The 22,955-nt window shown below is 38.7% G+C and overlaps 1 protein-coding gene across 5 annotated transcripts in view; it reads right to left on the bottom strand.

Annotated features, from left to right (window-relative positions):
• PLEKHG3 (pleckstrin homology and RhoGEF domain containing G3) overlaps positions 1-22,955 on the bottom strand; it is a 95,843-nt gene that overhangs the window by 37,253 nt on the left and 35,635 nt on the right. Inside the window, exon 1 of one of the 5 annotated variants that reach the window (XM_072428531.1) lies at positions 13,909-14,082. The exons of the other annotated variants lie outside the window; for them this stretch is intronic. The gene's annotated coding sequence lies outside the window, so the exon portion shown is untranslated. Of the gene's footprint in view, positions 1-13,908; positions 14,083-22,955 lie in introns of those variants that run through there. 5 annotated transcript variants of the gene reach the window in all.

The raw sequence follows: 22,955 nt of genomic DNA, 5'->3' as shown, positions 1-22,955 counted from the left end.
TTCATTAAGACAGCTTCATAGATTTGAATTGTAATACATTGCACAGGTATACAAGCCATCTCTCAATATAATGCTATGTACCTCATGTCAGGTTTTAGCAACATCCAAAACCTTTACAAAAAAAAACAAAAAAAACACACCACAGTCAAAACTGAATTACAATACAACTACCAATGAAAGCAAAAGATCACCAATGAGTGCTCTATGTCTTCTGGTCTTTAGTGGTCCATTGTCTACAGTGCAGCATCTTCTGCAAGTCTGCTAACCATTATCCACCTACTAGATTGTAAGCTTTTGGGGGCAGGGCCCTCTCCTCCTGTACCACTGTCTGTAATTGTCTGTCATTTGCAACCCCTATTTAATGTACAGCCCTGGGTAATATGTTGGCACTAAATAAATCCTGCTTATTAATAATAATAATAATAATATTAATAATAATATTAATAAAAATAATCCAATGACTAGACCATTTTATGTACTAGGGCTATTCATGCCAGTGTGTTTTAGGGGCAGAGGAGGGGGGTTGCTGCATAAAATATTGAATAAATAATATAAAAAATATATATATTTCATGCGGTTTTGTAAAAACATGTGTCAAGTGTAATGCACGTTAAACTCAACATACATACTGTGAAACGCAAAAGTGTGACCCATCTTTTACCCATCCAGCCTAGACAGTGACCATACCTTCAAATTGTCCATGATTTATAAACTTACATGTTAATGTCAGGTCATTTTTTAGATAAAAGGGTCACCCACCTTAAAGTAGACATTTCAATTACTGGTAGATGCTGGAGGGTAAATCACCTTTGTGTTAAAGCGTACCTAAACTCAGAAATTTCTGTTTGTTTTTTTAGTGCAACACCCTTTTTTTTAAAAGGTGCAGCACTGGCCCCTAATTCTCGACGCAATGAATGGGAGTGCAAAGCCTCCCGGGATACCTATGTCATGCATCCCGGGAGGCTCTTGGGTGCTCCTTCTGCGCATGCCTGAGCATCTTTGTGAGAGATCGGCAAGTCTTTTTTCCAACCTAGGTTACTCAATCACCCAACCCAATCACCCAACCCAGGTCCCCCAATCTCGCGCCTGGGTGGGATATTTAAAAAGAAGAACCCGGAAGACGAGGAGAAGGTGTCCAGCGTGCCAGCTTGGAGACGGATGCCTGGACGACGCGGGACCCAATGGAAGAGACATCCAGACTGATCGACTGAGCTGTGGGATTGAAGGTGTGTATTTTAAGTTTAGTTCCTCTTTAAATTTCTCAGGTACTCCATTGGTAGATCTCTGCCTTCTGCATTTCTGGCCTACCCACCTCCTATGAACATTGCGAGGTGTTCCTATCCCCTCTGTTGGGTTTGTTGGATCCGGTAAAGAATTTAAAGAACAGAGATCAAACTTTCTGGACCAGCCAAAACACATGCAAAGTCATGAGCAATTTCAGCCCACAGTCTATATCTAAAATATGACTTTTAGGTTTGCAGCCCCCCTTTAATATTCAAGACACTGGTTGAAAAGGCCTCAAAGTATTCCTTCTTGTTATTTTCTTATGGCTCCTATGACACTGTGCATATTACATAGTAACCCTTAAAGAAAGTAAAATACAATGGCGTCCAAAAAAAACACACCCTTTCAGAATATGCTAGAAACACTGATTTCATTTCACATTTTCCAATAAAGCAGACCCTCCAATCCTGATGTGATACGCAGCATGCCACATTTTCTCTGGTTAATATAAGTTCTAAGACTGATGACATTACAGCAGGAGACCAGTTGTTGTAAAGGAGGCTTAGGGTCTCTCCCAATCTAGTAGATTGAAATTCATATGAAGATTATCATATTTGGTGGCTCAATGGTTAAGGCTTGTGTCATAAACACAAAGAAGAAACTCTGTCTTTTTCTGTTGACAAAGTTGTTAGGTAATTTCCATAATGTAGCAAAAGTTCAACAACCAGGTTCCCTTTGTTTTCCAAACTGGTTTTTTGAGCAGAAGTGCATCACCCATTTTCACTGGCACAGAGATCTCCAAATGTATTTCAAAAACCAAAATAATTATCTGGAACCGTTTCTTAAAAGCGTACCTAAACTCAGATTTTTCGCTTTACATAAAAGGGGGCAAAAAAAAAATGCGGTGCAGCACAGCCCCCTTATTCTCGGCCACCTAGGCGGTGGAGAATGAATGGGAGCACAAAGCCTCCTGGGATACCACGTCACACATCCTGGGAGGCTCTTTGGCGCTCTTTCTGAGCATTCCCAGGCATCTCAGGCATGCGAAGAAGGAGCCTTTTTGCTCAAAGAGAAACATTTGCTGAGATCGTCAAATTTGTTTTTCATCCTACTTTGCCTGATCTTGTGCATGGGTCAGGTGACGTACGTTGAAAAACTGAGAAGAGAAGACGAAGATAGCGCCAAAAGCGCTGGCTCTAGGAGGATGCGGGACCTGATGGGACTGCCCTGCGGGATTGAAGGTAAGTATGTTTTTGTTTTTTACTTTTGAGTATAGTTGCTCTTTAACCAGGGTTCCATGGAACCCTAGGGTTCCTCCAGAGGTTGCTAGGGATTCCTTGAGCAATTTTTATCTCTCAGGTCAGTATACCTCACACCAATGATCTTTTTGCCTATCTGTAAGGATGGCAGCCTTCCAATGACCAACAATGTAAGATTCATTCTTCCCAAGATAATATACTATGAACTATGGATATAGAGATAATAACAGGGGTTCCCTAATACCTGGCAATTATATTTAGGGGTTTCCCCCACATTAAACAGATTGAGAAAGGCTAATCTGGAATACCCCAGAAGTGGCTATTAGCATCTTAGTATCATCATTCCAGGCCATGGCATTTCAGACAAGAAAGTATGACAATTTCTTCCTGGGATGTACTGATAGAATATATTTTGCTCAACATATTCCTTTCAGAAGTCAAGATGTGAAAGGTACCACCATAGTCACATCTTGCATCCTACTATATCATGTGCTGTCTTTTTACCCATGATCTATTCGTTCTCATGCTACTGCTTGTGATCGTTGCCTTCTACGAATTGCAGCTTGATATGACATGATTAGTCACTAAGGTGTAAACATTACTCATAATTACAGTGAAACACTCAGCACCTCCAAAATACTTAGGTTTCCTATATACATTAGCTATGCTCCTCAGGTCTAGGCTTGCTTGCTTACAAGATTCTGTCTGCAGAAATATTCACTTCTCTAAACTGGAACAACCCATTTAACCTTTTCTTTACAAGAAACGTGCTGCCAGGGCCGGCAAAAGAAATTGTCTAGTTCACACAGAAAGTCCCAGCCCTTCCTCGATGAATCATAGCAGATAGCGAACGCACTATCACCTATCCTTTGCTGTTATGTCACCTGTTCTAGAAAACAGAAAGTAGATTCAATGGGACAAATGACGTCAGATGAAAAAAAAAATCCAGATGTGACATTTTGAGCCACAATCAGTAAAACCATGCCAAGCTTTTGTCATAGGCAAACTGTGTATCAATGACCTAATTATTATAGTAAGATGCCCCCTCCTATCTTTACAGAATAAAGTGATCAATATTTTTTTTTAAACCCCAGTGATATCTGGGGATCTTTCCGTGATATGTAAAATTACACTTACCTCCCCGAAATCCTCCTCTACATATAATGCGACAATATAACGGCTTGCTGTTGACCACACACTTGCAAGTCCTTGCACAATGCAAAACTGCTTTGGGTATCTGGAATATCCTCACAGGCCCAAAGAGGAATGTAATACTGGAAGTTGTGTCTAAAACAATTCCAAGCATAGGGCAAAGGACTAGTCAACAGTATTACCCGTAGCTGATCATTTCCAAAATTAGAATTCATTGTTCTGCAATTTTGATAGAGGTCGGGCTTTGCTTTCTTATGCCTGAGCCTCCAGCAAGGAGAACAGTGAGCAGCACAGTAGATACACCAACAAATCTTATTCCAAATGTTCTGGAACTAGCTATCAGAGATGACATTGCCTTAGATCTCACACTATGGGCAGTACGATGGCTCAGTGGTTAGCACAGCGCTGGGTCCCAGGTTCGAATCTCGGCCAGCACACTATCTACATGGAGTTTGCAGGTTCTTCCCGTCTGCGTGGGTTTCCTCCAGGTACTCCGGTTTTCTCCCACATCACCAAAAAAATGCAGTAAACTTAATTGGCTTCCCCCTAAATTGACCTTAGACTTCATTAATGACATAGGACTATGGTTGGGACATTAGATTGTGAGCTCCTTTGACGGACAGTTAGTGACATGACTATCGACTTTGTACAGCGCTGGATAATATGATGGTGCTATACAAATAATGTGTAATAATAACAATATTAATATAGACATACAGCTAAGGTGATGAAGGCACAATCATGAGTGGGCATAGTCACATGAGTTCCTAGGCACACTCAAATATCAGGCGGAGCACCACTTTTCTGCACAAATTGCAAATTGTGTACTGTGATACTAGAGAGATAGGTGGAATTTGCTGATTACACTTACATTTCCAAATGCTGCCTCCTTGTATTTCCTAAACCAAAATAAGAGTGATGTTGGGGGGTGGGGTAAGTGCCCTTGATCTGCTTTTTATTTTCTGCAGTTCAAAACAGGTTTGGAGGGGTTAGAGGTTGTTATGCCTATGACAAGCAGTCAGTCAAGCTAAATAAAGAAATCTAGAATAAACTGACGGTATACTCTGGCAATAAATTTTGTATGAAAATGCACCACATTCAAAATGACTTAAAAAGCAAAATGGAGGTCCATGGCTGGACCAATTTTTTTTCTGACTAATACTGTTGAGGAGGTATTTTTCCCACTGACCACCAGTGTAAAAGGCATTCCTCCTACTAGGATGACTTAATTTGAGAAGGGTTTCCCTAAAATCTAAAATATTTCAAGGCTTTCTCCAAAGTAAAGATTGTGAAAGGCTGTTCTAGTGGATCCTTGCCTTCGTTTTGTGGTCAATAAATAAAGAATTTGTTTGCTATGTGACAGTTCCCTTTTCTATTGTTTAAGCCTTTAGCTTTATTACTGTACAACTAAGCAAGGCTGCATTTAAATAAGCAATATCACAGACATGACATCGTACACTTTTATATTTTCAAAAAGATGAATTTGCTACCATCAAAATGTCACTAGAAGGCATCTTGTCCAAGTTCTTTCATTGCATATGATACAGTGTTATACTGTGGTTACAAGCTTTGTGTGAACACACCTTAGATGCTGAAAATCTACTCACGCACAATCAACATGAAGAAGCAACAGACTTGGCAGAGAATGCCTATTTCTCCCTACATGAGCTACTTGAAGGAGTGATGACTCTTTTGTACTGGGTGGGGTTCCAGTGATTTCCTGTCTGCAAAGAATTTTCCTGCTAGGCAATCAGCTGACATCTTAATATTTATACCTCTTTATTGCAACATTAATTATCGGCAAGTCTTACATCACAGTGACCCACACACAAAATGTGTATTTGTATGCACAGCGATATGTAGGAGTTGGAACTAAAGCTGCGTACACACGTCCAATTTTTATCGTTGGAAATGAACGACGAAGGAACGACGAACGACCGATTGGCCAAAAATCGTTTGTAAAAAAAGTAACCGTGTCGTTATCTGTATGTACAGGATCGGTGCTATACGATCGTTCGCAGATATCGTGCAGGATCGTTCGTCGTTCGTTTACAAACGATAATAATTGGAAGTGTGTACGTAGCTTAAAACTAAAAATGTAAAAACGTGCAATGTCAAACATGGTATGTCCCTTCTGCAATATAAAAAAAATTACCTGCCTGGATCCAATCTTCTACATTCACAACTATATGATCTTGGAACACCTCGAAATAAATGAACTCCCATACACAAGTGCAGGAAGTTATGTCATTCCATCCTACCCAATCAAGATAGCCAAAGATGCCAAACACAGAAAAGGACAAGGTGAGGATGTTGGAGTCAGTTCTGCTGTAATATACTCCTCCAAGCCATTTTGGTTACAACCGGATCATGGACGGATTAAAACAGAAGCAAGTTACATACAATATAAAACATAATCGACTTCTGTTTTATTCATTTAGACTGGAGAGGAGCTACAACAATATGACAGCAATATGATTGCAGAATTCCACCCAGAAATGTTTTTAAACTGGGTGGAGAGAAGCTTTAGCTCTGGATTGGATTCCAGAGATGGATCTAGAGCAAGGATGCCCACACTTTTTTGGCTTAGGAGCTACTTTTAAAATGATCAAGTCAAAATGATCTACCAACAATAAAAACTTGTACCTAATAACTACTTTGCGTGGTAGAGTTTATTTTGAAAGGCAGGTCTCTGCAATCTACTCGCGTTGCCTTTGCGATCTACCAGTAGATTGCAATCCACCTGTTGGGCACCCCTGATCTGGAGGATATATTTGGGATATACAGGTTGTACAGGTTGTTCCCGGGTTACATACGGGATAGGGACTGTAGGTTTGTTCTTAAGTTTAATTTGCATGTAAGTCGGAACAGGTACAATATTTTAATAAATGCAATTAGGACAGATGTTTGTCTCAACATATTATTAGCAGTTACTGTAAAAACAACCTCACTGAGTTAATCACAAAGAAAAAAACTTTATGGAGTAGATATTCATTAACATTCAAAGCAAGCTGTGCTTTGATATGCAAAAAGAAACAACTGCAGAGTTTGTCTTGGTCATTAAAGAGTTACAACAGATAGCAAAAGATTTCTTCTGCAAGTAATGCAAAGCCCCCCCCCCACCCCCAAGCCTCTGTCCTGCACACCAGTGAGCAGGGAAGCCCTGTTCGTATCTTGGAGTCGTCCATATGTTGGATGTCCTTAACCCAGGGACTACCTGTAATCATTTATTCTGCCATATCAGGTCACAGTAATAGGTGTCAGGTAAAACTATGTAAGTTAGATGTGTACACATGCTCAAAAACAGTCACTGAAAAAGAATGTTAGTGAGCATTTCTTGCAACGTCAGAACGAACCAATGCTACACAGAACATTATTCTGTTCTATGGAGAGGATAGGATCAGAAGTCCACCTGAGCATCTTTCACAATAGACAGTAGTCATTAGGAACTCAGTAAGGCAGATCATTAAAATAAGGTCAACTGTACAAACAACAGATTTAATCTGAGTCCATGCAAAACCCTAATATCTAAACAAAGCTTTAGATATTGGCAAAAAAAAACAAAAACTCAAAAACACAACAAAGGAACCTAGATTTATTGTTACCCTGCAGTACAAACAAAATATAAAATCTGATTTTTTTTACAGGCGCTTATTAAGCTGTTCCAGGAGTATTTTTTTCTCTAAAAAGGCTACCTAAACACCCAGCTATGCAGCCAATAAAAAGCTGCAAACTGTTTTTTAATGTAAATTGAAGCTATTTAGCTGTACATAAGAAGCATTTCAGATGGTAATTTAGAAAACAAATGTAACCTAATTCTTCTGGAGAACAGCATGCATTTCCCACGCTGATTACACTAATTTGTTACTCTACTTCAAACAAAATTCAGCTAAAACCAGAACATGTTTAGCTTTTCAACTAATGTCAACTAATGTGTATTCAGACATGAAAGTCGTTTGGTATGACCAATACACATCACCAATAGGACATCACTGCACAGCATTTATTTGGGGCATTTCCTTTAATGCAATGTGATGATGCAAATGGCATGGTTTCCCATTAAAATAATATAAATATAAAAATGTATTCCATGTTGCTATGGTCAAACATAAGAAAGAAATTATATTTGCTGCAGCAGAGCTTTAAAATGTTTGTCAGGCCAAAAAACAAAAAAAAGTACATATTAGACCAGCCATTCTCAACCAGGGTTCCATGATCCCCACAACATAAAGAATAATTCTTCTGCAGTCCAAAGAAAAAAATAGAATAGCTCTTTAAAACAAGAAACCTATGAATTTCTCATAACTTCTGACTACCAAAACACTATTAGGTAGCAAAAAAAAAAAAAAAAAAAAAAAAGACAACGCAGCAGATTAAAGTTATTTTAAAACTCTGTTTCAATGAATTAGGCCTCCAATGATGTAAGCCAATAAAGAATGAATCGCTGCCATCATGACTCCTAATAAACGACCAATGCTCCATGTGTGTAAGGGAGTCTAGAGCTCCACCTGCTGACAGGATAGAAGACTACACCCTAACTGGACCACCTATCTGCACATATCTATTGACAAAAAAAAGGAACTCAAATCTAAAGCTACGTACACACTTCCAATTATTATCGTCGGAAAACGAACGACGAACGTTCCTGCATGATATATACGAATCTATTGTGTGTACAATATCTACGAACGATCGTGTCGTTACCTCTATGTGCAGTATCGGTGCTATACGATCGTTCATATATATCGTGCAGGAACGTTCGTCGTTCGTTTTCCAACGATAATAATTGGAAGTGTGTACGTAGCTTTAGGTAATGCCACTGCTTTCCACCATGCTGATAGACAATCAATGAAAGATAGAGACAAAGCAATATACCATGTGGAAATAATGGTGTTACCTAATAATACATGTATTGTGGCATAAGACTAGATAAACAGAATTACAAATAGTCTGATAAGTATTTTACCTACCGGTATGTATTTAGCAGTTTTTCTGGCATTTTGCCATCTATCTCTGCTTCTTTTAGTTTGGAGCGTGATACAATTGTTAGTAAAATGCTAATGATCTATAGACTACAGCACAGGTACATCCCATTAAAGCCTATTGGAGAGAAGTGTGCAACCATTTAGCCAGGAACTAAATCACTCACAAGCATTGAGTTGTAAGTGGTGAGTATTCTCTAATTTACTGGGACTTAGCAAGGTGTACCTGGGTGAAACAGTGAGCCAGTGGTGGGACTGTATCAGTGTTCTCCCCAGTCCCTTTTAGCTGGGCACACCCCCCAGGATTTTTTGGTAACCACCTGGCTGTTTTTTTGGTGGCTACTCAAAAAATTAAACCAATTTCTGGTTTGAACACTGTGTATATGTATAGCCCAAAGTGAGGATATAGTTGATGCAGGAGGCCACCACCACTGAATGATCTAAATAACTCTTTGGGGTGGTCAGCTTAGACTAGTCAAGTTGGCTAAACAATTATTAAATTATATTCCTGTCCTAATATGTCAATGGTTTCCATCATACACACTACACTGCCCATGTCTTACGCTATCCCAAGATGGATGAATAATTTTTCATGCAGTTATAGCTCTCAAATATTCCATTTCAACCTTGAGGTACCTGAACATGGCTACAGAAGTTTCTGGACCAAATCAGAGACCTTTGAGTTTGTCCTGCACAAACAATGGAGGAAAATATTTGGTAGAAATTTGTCCACCCAAAACAATATTGAACCACAAATGATTGGTAGATGTCTGGAATGCATTCCCATTCGAGCCTATAGAAGTATCTCAGCAGTAGACAGATCACAGAATCCCAACGCAGTAACAAAAACTCCAATGCAGCCACCAATGCAAAGCCTTAATGAAAAGTTTCAGGAATGTAAAGGTTGATACAATGTGGCAAAGAGAACAAAACAGAAAAATGTGTCTGCGTGAATAAGGCATTATTACATCTGGAATGCATATGCAGACATTGGCGTAGCATAGTAACAACAAAACCTCCAGGCAAACTTTCTGCTTTATATAGAATCTCCCTCGATATCTGAAATATAAATATTTATCCGTGTGTGTGTGTGTAAGACAGACATTTTGGAATTTCCCGGGAAGATCTTGAATTTTCACCCAGGAAGTCCCCACTTAAATGATGAGGTCAGTGGCTAAGTATGCATTTTTGAGGGCTATTTATCAAAGCAAACATGCCTCCTCGTGGAAGGCAGTTATGGAGGAGTGGGACCAGGCGTGGACCATATTCACAGGTAAAGAATGTAAAACTCAACAGGATATTAACAAGAGAAAAGTCAACAAGTCATTACATATTATACCCCAGGCATGTGCTTGTACTATACAAGAAATAAAATACATTATGAAGACCATACAGCTGTCTGGTTACATAGTCCAAAAACATCAAATGTATTCACCATTTGTTCACCAAACCCATGTGCATGTTCATTCTTTCTCTGTATTTTACAGTTTATTCATCTAGGATTTTTTCTAGGCTTTGGTTCATTAACCAGAAATCAGTTTTATATAGTCAGGAAAGGTTGCTTTGCATTGTTGCATTTACGTTGTCAGTGGCATTTTGTTTTGTATTAGGGTGGTTATATACCAGTTGTTTGTTCCAATATATTAGAACTGATTTGATTTAAAAAATACATTTATTGTAAATCTATTGAAATCTAAGCACTCACAACGTTTGTTTCCTTTACATAGTACTGCTATGCCATCCCACCCCTGCTCCTTCAGGCTAATGTGAACCCGTGGGGAACGCTCTCCATATGATGACTGTAGAAGTTATGATGAACACTGATAACATAGATGATTCAGATGAATCATGTACATGTTATCTGCACTGCTATCAACTCACCTAGGAGTCATTGCAGTTTCTGCAATAAAACATAAATTTCATCCCAGCAATCAACCCATCCACAACACCCCACTGACCAAGTTATTCTAAGCATCCCAGCCAGTGCCAGACAACGAATATGAACAGACAGAGAATAAATACCAAGCACAGCGAGAAGCAGAGCCTGCGGCCAGGTGTCTAGAGCAGCACCAGTACCAGGAATGCAGGGCCGTAGGGGGCAGGGAGGGCATTTAGGGTCATCGCTGACAATATCACAGCTTGTTTCTGAAAACAAGGCACCCTGGTAGGGCCACAACTGTAAACACACCTCCTTTCCTGATGTGCTAAGCCCAAAGAAAGATGTGAAATGTACAAACAAAATGCTGGAAACAAAGCCAACTGGGTTCTTACGTCTGAAAAACCTCCAAAGGGTGCCAAAAGGCTATACACCTCTTTTGTCACATCACTGAGATTTATTACTCACTTTAGCCATGTTCAAACACATAAAATATATAGTTCATATACACCAATCATTATCCAGCAGGGCCTGTTATCGTTAACTCATTATCAAGCCACGTGTTACCACATGCCCCAACCCCCCACAAAAAAAAACAAAACAGTGTATGTCTTCCATGTAAAGTTTTTAGTTGTAAATCAGAAGTTTATTATTATATTCGGAGTTTGCACAGCCTGCAGATTCATTCTAATAGCATACAGGAAGGATATGATTCTATGTAAAATGTGTAAAACTTCTCGCCCTCAGAACGCAGAATCTGTGCCAATGGTATGGCTAGATGTCTGATCCAAGTTAGCGTGTGTCAGACCCCTGCAGAAAATTCATTACCTCCGTACAGAACGCAGGACGATTTTGTACAGTCAGTCTTGTGAACCAGACACCCCTGCAGGGCAAAACAACCAGCATCTCAACCCTATACTGTAGTAGCTAGAGGGACTTTTACCAAATCTAATCTACAACTTACATCAATTGGTACCTTTGAAAACTTCGCCACCATGCCACCAAAAAAATGGACATAAAAGAATAGTAATATCAGATATTTGTAATATTTCTTACATGCAGTTCCAGCTTCTCTACCCTAAAAAGGTGGATGGGCACCTTTGAATATACTGAGGGTTCTTACATCTCATCCAAGATGGCGGCATTCAACAGGAGCCTCAAGGCATTTGAATGGCTGCACAATGGAGTCCTGTACTGGTAAATAAATGTACATTTTTGGCAAGATTTATGTTACCATGAAGAGTGTGAGGAATGGGTCTCTTTTAAACATAACCAGAGACCCACAAGATCACAATGACATAGGGGACACATAATGCCTATTTTCAAGCAATACCACTTTCTTTGGTTGGGGTGTTGGGTGGATGACCAGAATGGGACTATAACACACACAAAGATACACTTCTAGGTGCCCCAAGCACATGGTCTAGGAAACTTTAAGTTTACCATGCAATGGATGAGATTTCTAATATATTTGAAGTTATATATATTAAAAATATTGAATATAGTACAAATCTATTGGAAGCTTACTGTTGCATGCTTGATTGATCTATTGACTCTGAATACTATTCTGGAATATTATTTTTTTGCCTTTTTAATGCTGTTCCCACTACCCCAGTGGGAAGAGCTCTCCCTACTATTAGTTGCCAGAGCAGCAAGTGGCACTGATTGGACAGAAAATGGATATACCATGTATTATGCCAACATATTACACAGTGCTGTACATAAAATAGGGGTTGCAAATGACAGGCGAATACGGACAGTGACACAGAAGGAGAGGTCCCTGCCCCAAAGAGCATACAATCTAGGGGGTAGTTGTAGGATGTAGACAGGTGCTCATTGGCAATCTTGTAAACAATGGTTATTTGGTAGATATTGATAATTTACCTGGTTGGGCATCTATGTACCTGTGTATAGCCAGGTATACTCTGTAAGAAATGCATGGGTCTTGATTGATTGAAAATAAGCAGCAGCCTCATAATTCATACTGCAAGTGCAAGGTAGAGGCTTGGACGACTACAAGCTAGTTTGTAGGAAATGACAGCTTCCATCAGAGCCTCTACATACAAACACAGTAAACATCAGAACATCTATTCTAATGACTGGACTGGCATTTTTTTTCACAATCCTTCAATGATTTTCAATGTGAGAATGGAGAGAAGCCCAACCCACAGCCTATGTTATACATATAAGAGGTTTGCTGTTCATATATATCTGCCTTAGGGGTTGAGCCTTTCTGGGTGGTTTGATTCTATGCTTGCAGGTACAAGGACAATTATCATGTGATAATGACACAAATGAAAAATCATAGAACTGCTTCTCACCTCAATAGTATTCTAAGCTCCCATTCATTTAACAGCAGAACTTATTTAAATATTACTATCAGAACCCCGGAACAGAAAGTTTTTATATAAACCAATACCTTTTAGGGCTTGTTCCCACAAGTGCACTGTTTTAATAAATGCATTTCATGCAGAAAGGTGCACAGAAGGCGCCGTGTTTCATGTCGGTGACAAGCTTGCCAGCAGCAATGATTAACTACAAATCGCTGAACGAGACCAATTTGCAACAGCAAACATTAATGTAATGATACAGCACGAGTCTGATCTGTGGTATAGTCGCTTCTTAGCGTCAAATCACCAGCAACTATAGCAATTATGTTGCTTGCTACAAAAGAGTGTTAATCGCTGACATGAGCAATTGGTAATATCGTTACTACAAAGTCGCTACAAAATCAGAGATGGCTCTTTTTTTGTCAATGGATTTACAGCGACAGGCTGCTATAATCTGCTCAAGCACTCGAAGGAGAAAAAAAAAGGGCCAGATAATCATACAGATAAAATCCATCTATTCTATGCCGACAACTGAGAATGCACTAAAACAAGACTACATACTAAATTACCATAAGGTCATATAGTCTGCAGTTCAAGTCTGTAAAGGGTAAATAAGAAATGATCAATGGTAAGACATTGTCCCCAGATTATGCTACTGCAGCAGTCTGCAAATGCCAGCTTCACAAAATAGGTCTGTGTTGTTGTGCCAGGCTGCCAAGAATGAGCCCTTCCACCCCCATTTCATTCCCATATGCAGACAGAACAAGGCAGGACACAGATATACACCTGTAACACACTCGCATACAATGAACAACCGCCAAATGTCACACAGGTGTACTCCGATCCCTCTTACACTACCAAACGTCTGTTTTTCTAAATGATCACACTAATCAAAGCTCCAAGTAAAAATACTCCTCTGTTTCATTTAATGCAGATCACATATGCTGAACAATACAGGTGTGTCCAGGTATCAGATCTGCTGAACTTATCACAGAGATTGTATTATAAATAACTCACAGAAACATGACATTAATCAGATGTTACACACTTGCAATCTACAACACAAAATAAGAGATGACCATTACCTGATGCAGCCTAAAAACAGAACACAAAGCTCCAGGGACAGATTCATGTGCTGTAGCAAGATTTCACCTATAAATTGCAATCCAGGGTATCCAAAATGATCCCATATAATGAAGCGATGATCCCCCAAGGGACTTTCAGGAAGTCCTTCACAGTGCAAGACAGAAACCGTTTGCACAGAGTGCAGTCTGGGCGTAACAGTTACTCCCTCCAGGCGGAGTATTATAGGAGATCCTGTGAAAAGACTAACACACACTCTTCATATGCAGCAGTTTGCTGTTATTTAAACATTCTTCCGGAATGCCCATCATTCCTAACGCATTCAAACACTTCCACCTGCTTTACATTCCATACTGTGCGCTTTCATTTTTACAGCAAAGTCTGTATTATGGACTTATTTAAAAGGTAATAAAATTAGATTATTCAGTTTAATAGATGAGAGTAGTCAGAGCAATAAGGCTAAAATCAAATGAGTGGTTTAAACCTGTGTACCTTTTGCACCTGGGAGCATTGACATTGGGAACTGAGCTACATACACACGCCAAATGATTGTCGTCTGAGATGAAGGATTGTGATCATCAGTGGAAATCTAGCGTGTGTTCAGAGGTCTTCCAACAATGTTTGGCCATTTGTATTCAGCCATCAACTGAATAAACCAATGTCATTTCCTATATCAGGGGACGCAGATATCTGTGTACAAACGCTCTCTTTTGTAAGCGGCTAAAGTTCTATTGGTTCATTAGGTATTTGCTGTCCTTGCTTTACAAATATTTTAAAAAGTTCCTATTAAAGTGGTAGCTGTTCAGCTCCAGACTGACTTAAAATTCTGCATTGAGTGCCTGCAAAACCGCACCGCCTTTAAACCTCATCCCAAAAAAAAAGGGTTTAAACCACTCATCTGTTTCTGGGACGTTCAATGCTTTGGGCAGTTAAGGACTGGTTCCATAAAGGTGTACAGTACGATATCAGTGCCGATTGGAAAAACCACCATTCCTAACATATGCTCATACTGGTTGTTATCGTATCATTTTATTATTTTATAAATAGTTATTTTCTTTAATGAATAAAGATCTTTGAGTAAGTAAAACTGCACCAAAAAGGCATGGCATGCAAAAGTACTGGAGTTTTGTGTTATTTCTTCAAACAATCAATGGGTAATAAATAAAGTAGCGAGGATTATCCTCTATCCACACCAAAAGCCACAGATACGTGTAATCTGTACTTCTCAACTTATTTGTGTCAATAGAACATAAATACAGAGCTAGACACCATTCTCCTCTTGTTGTTTGATACTACCTGTGCCCAAAATGGTTAATAGGTCTCCTCCTACTTCAAGGCAGGAATCCTGATAGTATTTAACTTTCAGGCCCCTGATAATTATTAACTGGGCCTCAGCCAGAGGTCAGTGATTCAAAGAAAGAAAGAGCAAGTTCAGCACCAGCTCAATCACACACTGACCTCCAGGAATCATTGTGCAACTTTTTTTTTTTTTGCAATTTCTGAAGAGCTCCAATGAATTTTTTGCTAATTGCAAATGAAAACATATTTTTGGATTAGGTGACATTATATATTTTATAAATGACAGAAATATACATTTGATATAAAAGACTCCTTTTTTGGTAATTATTAAAAAAAAAATACATTGGTGAGAAATACCATTTTAAGTACTTGTAAGTAAATAATGATTATTGATAATGCAAACACTTCTAATTACAGAATTGTGACATATTCTATATCAGTCAGAAGTGTTTGCATGATTTCATTTTTACAGCAAAGCCTGTATTATGGACTCATTTAAAAGGTAATTATATGTTTTAAAATTACAGAATTATAACATATTGTATATCAAAGTATATCACATACCTATGAAGGAAATATGTGTGGACAGGTATTGAGTGTAACACATTTTGGGAATGGGCATTGATTTAGTGACACTGCCTTCATATCTAACTTGATGCTTAACATACTTTTTTATACACGTGCTTTATCATAGTAGGTATAGCAAAATGATCAGGTATATCTTTTGGTGCATGAATACACATTATTATACTAAATAAATAGGCACATATACAACAAATGTTCAAATGCACTCACTGTATGACTTGCAAAGGCTGATCCTTTACCTACTTAAATATACATTGCACATATTTGCCACACTGAGTCATTTAAATTAAATATTTCATTACACATGCCCTTCTTTGTTTGATCCTGCCTCAAAGAACCTAATTAATATAGTTAGGAACTACAGAATGACCAGCAATTGGTATGACATCATGGTCTGACATATGTAATGTACAGTCAGTACAGTGGATAGAGAAGTAGAATACATAGCACAGGACATATCAGGTCAGGAGCATGCAACATGTCCCCAATGCTGGTCAGTGGGAGGCCAAAATGTCATGGTGTCAGCAGCAAGTGGGGGGGAGGAAATAGAAGAACAAAATAAATGTGGTTGGTGGAGGAAATAATTTCCAATCCATTATGTCAGTGAGAGGAATTATCCCATCTCCCAGTATCTGCATCATTGGAAGAAAGAATCCTCCCTTTCAGCAATCTGCAGTGGGAAGAAAAATTCCTAGTGGTCATTCGGAGGAAAATTCAACCCCTTCTCAGGCATTTATGGTAAGTGGATAACCCCATGTTTCCAGACATTGGTGGTAAGTGCATTGGGTTCATTGTACCTTTACCCCAACACATTATCCAGTTGGGTTGTGGTGCACTACACCAAACTTGGTGCATTTCCAATGTTTCATCCATTGACAAGCATAATGCCATGTTAGTTAATGCTCACCATCAGATCACCTTGCCGTGAATAGGCCTTGAAGGATCTCATCAAAATTAACGGGCACTGGTATTCAGTAAATTAGCACCACTCCCTGCTTTCTCCCTCCTCCTCCTGGCATTGGCACCCCTCCACAACTTCCAGTTTTCTTCTCTCACCCTTTCCGTCTTCACCATGTGCTGTTGGTCATTAGTAGTTTCTACCCCTCTCCTCAAAAGGATTAGTAGCCAATATTAGTTTTTCTCCAGCTCTCCCCCAAAAGTATTAGTGGTCTGTGGCATTTTTTCCCCCTTGCCCCCACTGACTGATGGTCAGAAGGAAGGAGTGCGGAGCACACTATTCTGTTTTCTGCTCATGTCAGAAGGCCATTTCTGGCTGACGTGTGCATAGGTAAGAAGACAAGACTCCAGGATACAGCCTGGATTGGCAGGAGGAATTTTGGTAAAATCCTGGGACAGTCCAATGGAATCCATGACAGTTGAGAGTTTAATTGAGCAATGTTGTACTATTAAAAATGAACTACAAACATATAGAGTATAATACCATAGGCTTTGATATAGCACATAATAAAATGATTATAACACCAATTTAATCATGTAAATCCAGCATAAATATTTCCCATACTATTATCCACCACTCCCATATTTCCGACAGGTTCAGACCTCAACTGGGCTCTTGCAAACACAAATGCTTCTAGAGAAAACATATAACATTTCTTGCTTTTATTCAAGTTAAACAAATACACACATTTGTTAATGACTTTTTTTTTTTTAGTTTTATACATATGTTTAGGAATTAAAATACAAACTTTGACACATTTCCGGAAGTCTGCAGCATAAAGACAAAATACATTGTAAATTCAGGTCACAGAAAAGGTTGAAAGTCCATTATAATACAGTAATAGATTATATGAGCACTGCATTATCATTACTGTAGATCATTCTATCATCAATCCTTTTTTATTGATATATTTAAAACATCTATGGCATTTGGATCCCCAGAATACCCTGGAATAAAGTTTATCCCGGAGCAAGTATGATCTCTCCCTTAACTTCAACATTTTGGAATTTTATATACATATTTATACTTCTAAACAATAAAAGCTTCATAAAGATCTAGCTGACGAATTTTAGGCATTAATAAGGGGTATGACTGCAGCAGAAGAAGTGTTAAACACATTTAAGGGATAAAGGTCCTGCTGAGACAATCCTATAATCTATGTGAGATGTTCCTTAAGGGCCTGTTACTTAAATAGAAAAAGCCTCAATGGGAGATTAGTGGTGGTGCTTAGATGTGGCCAGAAGATAAGGTGAGAGAGGGGGTTGGGTGGTCATAAGGTGTAAAAAAAATTTGGGAATTTAGCCAAGGTGGGAACGTCAGACATTGAGTATCGGTACTAGTATGATGTAGAGGTATTTGTATTGTGACACTTTAGCAACTGAAACAGAATACAGGTTTATTTGTTTTAGATGTTAGAAGTAAAACTGGTTATTCAAGTAACCTGGGTAGACAGTCTACCTTTAGTTTGGTTATTTAGCATTTTTACTGTCTGTCACTTTTCAAAATAATTAGACTAGTTACTACAGTCTCTGTTATTATACTCTAACATATATGTAAAGGCAGCTAAATGACTCTCACAATTATCCCTGAGTAGCAGACTTATCATTACCTGCTAATTATCTGTATAATAAATAGTAGAATGGGTGCATTGTCTACCAAGAAGGCTTGCATCATTATAAAGAATAGTGTCTAGTGCCAGGTAATAACTAACCCATCATTTATTTTTGTTTGATGAAGCACCTGTATTTATAAAGCACATTCTTTTTGGAGTGCCCCAATTTATTTGTTCGCAAAAATGGGCATCATTGTATAGGGAACCTTACTGTGATGTAGGGACTGTGTATGTTGACAAAGCACCCAGTTAGATGATTCTTTTTTCTTCCAATGGAGGAAATAAACTTTTTATTTTTTATTATTATTATATTTCTTTTATATATCTTTTATTATTATTTAGTATAATAGTATATATTTATCTTTGTATATTGGTTGATTATGTCATTACAAAATAGTATGTGTTTTTTATTATGTTTTTGTAAAAACTCAAGCATTACATATATTGGGAAAAAACTTGTTTTTTTCTCTATTGATGAAAAGACTCCTTCTGCGCATACCCGAGATGTTCTGGCATGCATAGAAGGAGCAGCCAAAAGCCTACGTCACGCATCCCGGGAGGCTTTACGCTTCCATTTATTCTTGATCGCCTAGGTCAGGGGTGCCCCACAGGTGGATAGCGATCTACCAGTAGATCGCAAAGGCAACGCGTGTAGATCGTGGAGCCCTGCCTTTGAAAATAAACTCTACCACGCACAGGAGTTAAGTCCGAGTTTTTATTGCTGTTGGATCATTTTGACTTGGTCATTTTAAAAGTAGCTCCCAAGCCAAAAAAGTGTGGGCACCCCTGGCCTAGATGATCTAGAATTAAGGGGACTTGGCAATCTTAGCTTACTTTAAGCGCACCAGAAATACGTTTGCATGCGCAAATGTAGGAGTTATGTCATCCCAGACCAAGCAAGATAACCAAAGATTATCTCCAGAAAGAAAAGATGGAGAAAGATGGTGGTGCAGGTCTGCTTTTGTGCTGCTTGTGTCACAATCTTGGAACGGACTCAGAGGCCAAAGCAACAAGCGAGTCTGCAATGATAAACATGTTGGGTTTAGTACACAGGTGGCTGTAACAATGCAGGAGTGAGACAGGAGCGTAGTCAGGTAGAAAGCCAAAGTCAGACCCAAGTAAATCAGATTTAAGGCAGCAAGCAATAGGAGTAGTCATTAATTCAGTAGCCAAAGCTCAATACTCATCCAAAAGTAGCAGAAAAAGCAATACACCGGTAGTAAGACGAGACACTGTCGGGAACACAATAATCTGGCAAACAGGAAATAATGGCAGGGCTTAAATAGGAAGTCAGGGGGAGGAGAAAGGCGTTCAGAGTTCATGACAACACAAGGTATCAGGGAAGGTTGACTGTAAAAACAGGCAGGAAGCTATCCAGCACAGGTAGCTTGGTGGGTAGAGCTACCGCCAGACACAGAAGCAGCCCTGGTTTTGCATCCCGATCCTGATAGCTTGAGTGTCACCTTTAGGTGTCAATATGGCCCAGAAGAGGTCAGAAAAAAAGGTGCAGTTAAACAGCAATGGGCTTATTAGTCTTTACATCAGAGCGGTCCTACGTATGATCTATGAGACAGTATTTGGACCACCAAGCCATTTTGTTCAGTGGTCAAGAATCAGTCCATGGACCTACAACTGATTCACAGCTGTTGGCATTACTTGCTATCTCTGCTGGACTCTGTTGACATTGTTTGCATGTTGAAGCAGCCAGAGGCCAACCTATATAGGGTGCAACTAACAGGTCTGGGGGCCCAATTTCACAAACTCACCCCCTTATGAAAGGAGAATAGTGTAGGTAAATGTATGTAACTGTAGATGAACCCTATTTGGTAAATACCCCTTACATTTGCATTTGCACATTATACTCTCCCAACTTCCCAAGCAAGTTTGGGAAGGAATTGCATAATAAATACCTTCATATAATGCCAGCTCCATCAAAATTACAAGCACAACTGCAATAGTGATACATATTAGGTTGAGAGCTAATTAACAGCATGTATCTGCAATAAAATGTGTCACTCAGCATTTTAATGTAAATTTACAATACCCTGAGGCAATAAGCAGATCTGCAAACAGGCCAAATAGCTGGTGCCTCCTCTGTAGCTTTATGTACATCAGTAATATTAAGACAAATTCATTCACCAAATTAGGAATAATAAAAATAATGTCTGCAATATATGAAAGCATGCAATATCATCACCTGAACCTAGCATTAAGTGACTCTGTCACCCCCCCCCCCCCTTGCTTCTACAATACATGGCACTAAATTACTATCTTTGTGGCATATGGTGAGTCTGGAGATGCTCAGAGACTGCAGTCAATGCAATGCAATAGGTGGGAAATGGGACACGCTTTAGGAGATTGTCCTTGATTGGTGATATGGAGACATTATAAGAAACTGCTAGAGATCACAGCTATCACAGGCCATTACAATTCAATGCTTCCGTATTTTTGCTCCTGGACAGCCCCATTAAAATACTTTGTACTTTTGTAACATTAGATATTTATCACACTGAGCAATATACCAAACCATTAACTACTGGAATCCACTGGTCAGAGTAAGAATTAAAACAGACTGGTTTCTGCAAGTGTTCCCAATGCCACAAAGTGAGTGTCAGAGGGCTGCAAGTTGGATGCCGGGTGGCTAGAAAGAGGAACCACAGGAAATGGCATGGAATGCAGGCATGTGGCACTACTGGAAGTGTTGAACGCTAAAGATTTTTTAAAAACCATTGCATGGAGAAGTTTGAACTCACTGATCACTGATCACAGGCTAAAACAATTCAATGGACATCACAATAAAAGTAAATGCAAAAACATAAACTCATTTGTGTTTGTTAATTAAATAAAATTAGGGAAATGAATAAACTATTTTTTAAAAACCCCACTGATTATTTTTAATTTTTAGTACTGGTGGTGTCACTATCTTGGCTTTGCAGTCTGGCAGTAATGTATAAATATTGATTACCGGAATCAAAGGTGTTTGTACAGTTACATCAGTTGACATATATGTACTTTACCTAAATATACAGAGTGGTTTAGTTACAGAATGAAGCTGTCAAGAATATATGAGGCTAGACACGTGGCTGAAAGGCTTGTTCCATTTTGTGGTTTAAACTTCATGTAACAGACTTTACATAATGTAAGTGATGAAATTACTGACATACATATACAGTGAATGCACACATTCCTCCCTTGGGGGAACAATACTACATGTGACTATATGCCTACCAATGTTACAATACTCATCAATGGTTTTTAAACTTGTCACCCAAGATTCACACAACTTTGCCCAAGCTTCACTTTTGCCATTTTTGTCTTCATTTTTGGTACAGGACCTTTATAATCAGACACACTAGGTCAGTTTTAAATAAACCATGTTGATTAATATAAATTCTAAATATTACCAATAAAACTGAAATGTATAAATTTAAAAACTGAGTAGTTGTGTGTGGCTCTTGCTGCGCACCTATCCAAACTTAAAGGACTTCTCCTGACATTTCAGTTTTTCTGGTAATGGATTGAGGTCCTCTGACTTCATATCTTACCGAATCACGCAGACATAATATTTCCAATAAAGTGCCAGGGTGCTGGAAAAGGCAGGCCGGCATGTTTTTTTTTCCTACTTGGGTAGGTGTCACACAGTCACATCCTATTGACCCTTTCACTGCCTAAAATTCAAAGATCAGGGAAAATGGCTGCTTCGCAGTGTACAACTACATTTGGCCCATTTAAATGATATTTTGTCCTGCATGTTGCTTCTACACACGGTTTACATTTACTTGATAGGTATCAGAATTTGCTTGTTTAACTACAAGATTTAACCAGATTGTTCATTTGTACCCTTGTGTAAAAAAAAGACTTCATATGTCTCAGATACATAATAATATTAATAAAAATTACATTTTAATCCAGTGGCACTTCACTGGAAAATAAGGGACCCTAAACCACTCCAGCAATAATAAGAATGCGTATTGTAAAGTAAGTAAAATACTTTCCCTAAGGATCAGCATTATGTAAAGAAATAAAACTGCCATCATACCTGGCATAGTTGACACTAGGGGTTGACAGGCATCTAGCGAAGAATGTCAACCATTTCTAGGAAGGTTTCAAAAAAATTGTAGGTTAAACAGCTATACGCTTATAAATTGTACATCTGTAGCCAAAAACAGGATTGTTACAATCTAAATTGTTGCCCCTAACTATTCTAACTAGGTACTAAGAGCATACCATTTGGAGAATTGTATAAAAATTGTACCATTCTTGTAAATAACCTCAACATTCTTTAGACATGCCTACAAACAGTAAATCTAAATGATCAGAAGTGTCATTCAGGGAAGAAATTACAAAATGTTTGATCAGATCCTTTCTGTGGTGCTTGTAATAGCTTGTACTTGTCTACATGTAAAGTTCTTCCCCTAAACACACACGCAGATATTCATAGTTCACTAGTCGGTCAGCCAAGAAAAGTTTGGTAAATGGTCCCTTAGCAAATAAACTGAGTTTACCCTGTGCTTCCACACCTAACTATTTATGCAATAAAGTGTCAAAGATGCCAGTTTAAGCGATGTATATGGAACTTCGGGTGGATAGGACAG

The sequence above is a fragment of the Pyxicephalus adspersus genome, chromosome 12, assembly GCF_032062135.1.
Source record: "Pyxicephalus adspersus chromosome 12, UCB_Pads_2.0, whole genome shotgun sequence".
NCBI classification, from domain to species: Eukaryota; Metazoa; Chordata; class Amphibia; order Anura; family Pyxicephalidae; genus Pyxicephalus; species Pyxicephalus adspersus.
This window is presented reverse-complemented; position numbering and strand designations above follow the sequence as displayed.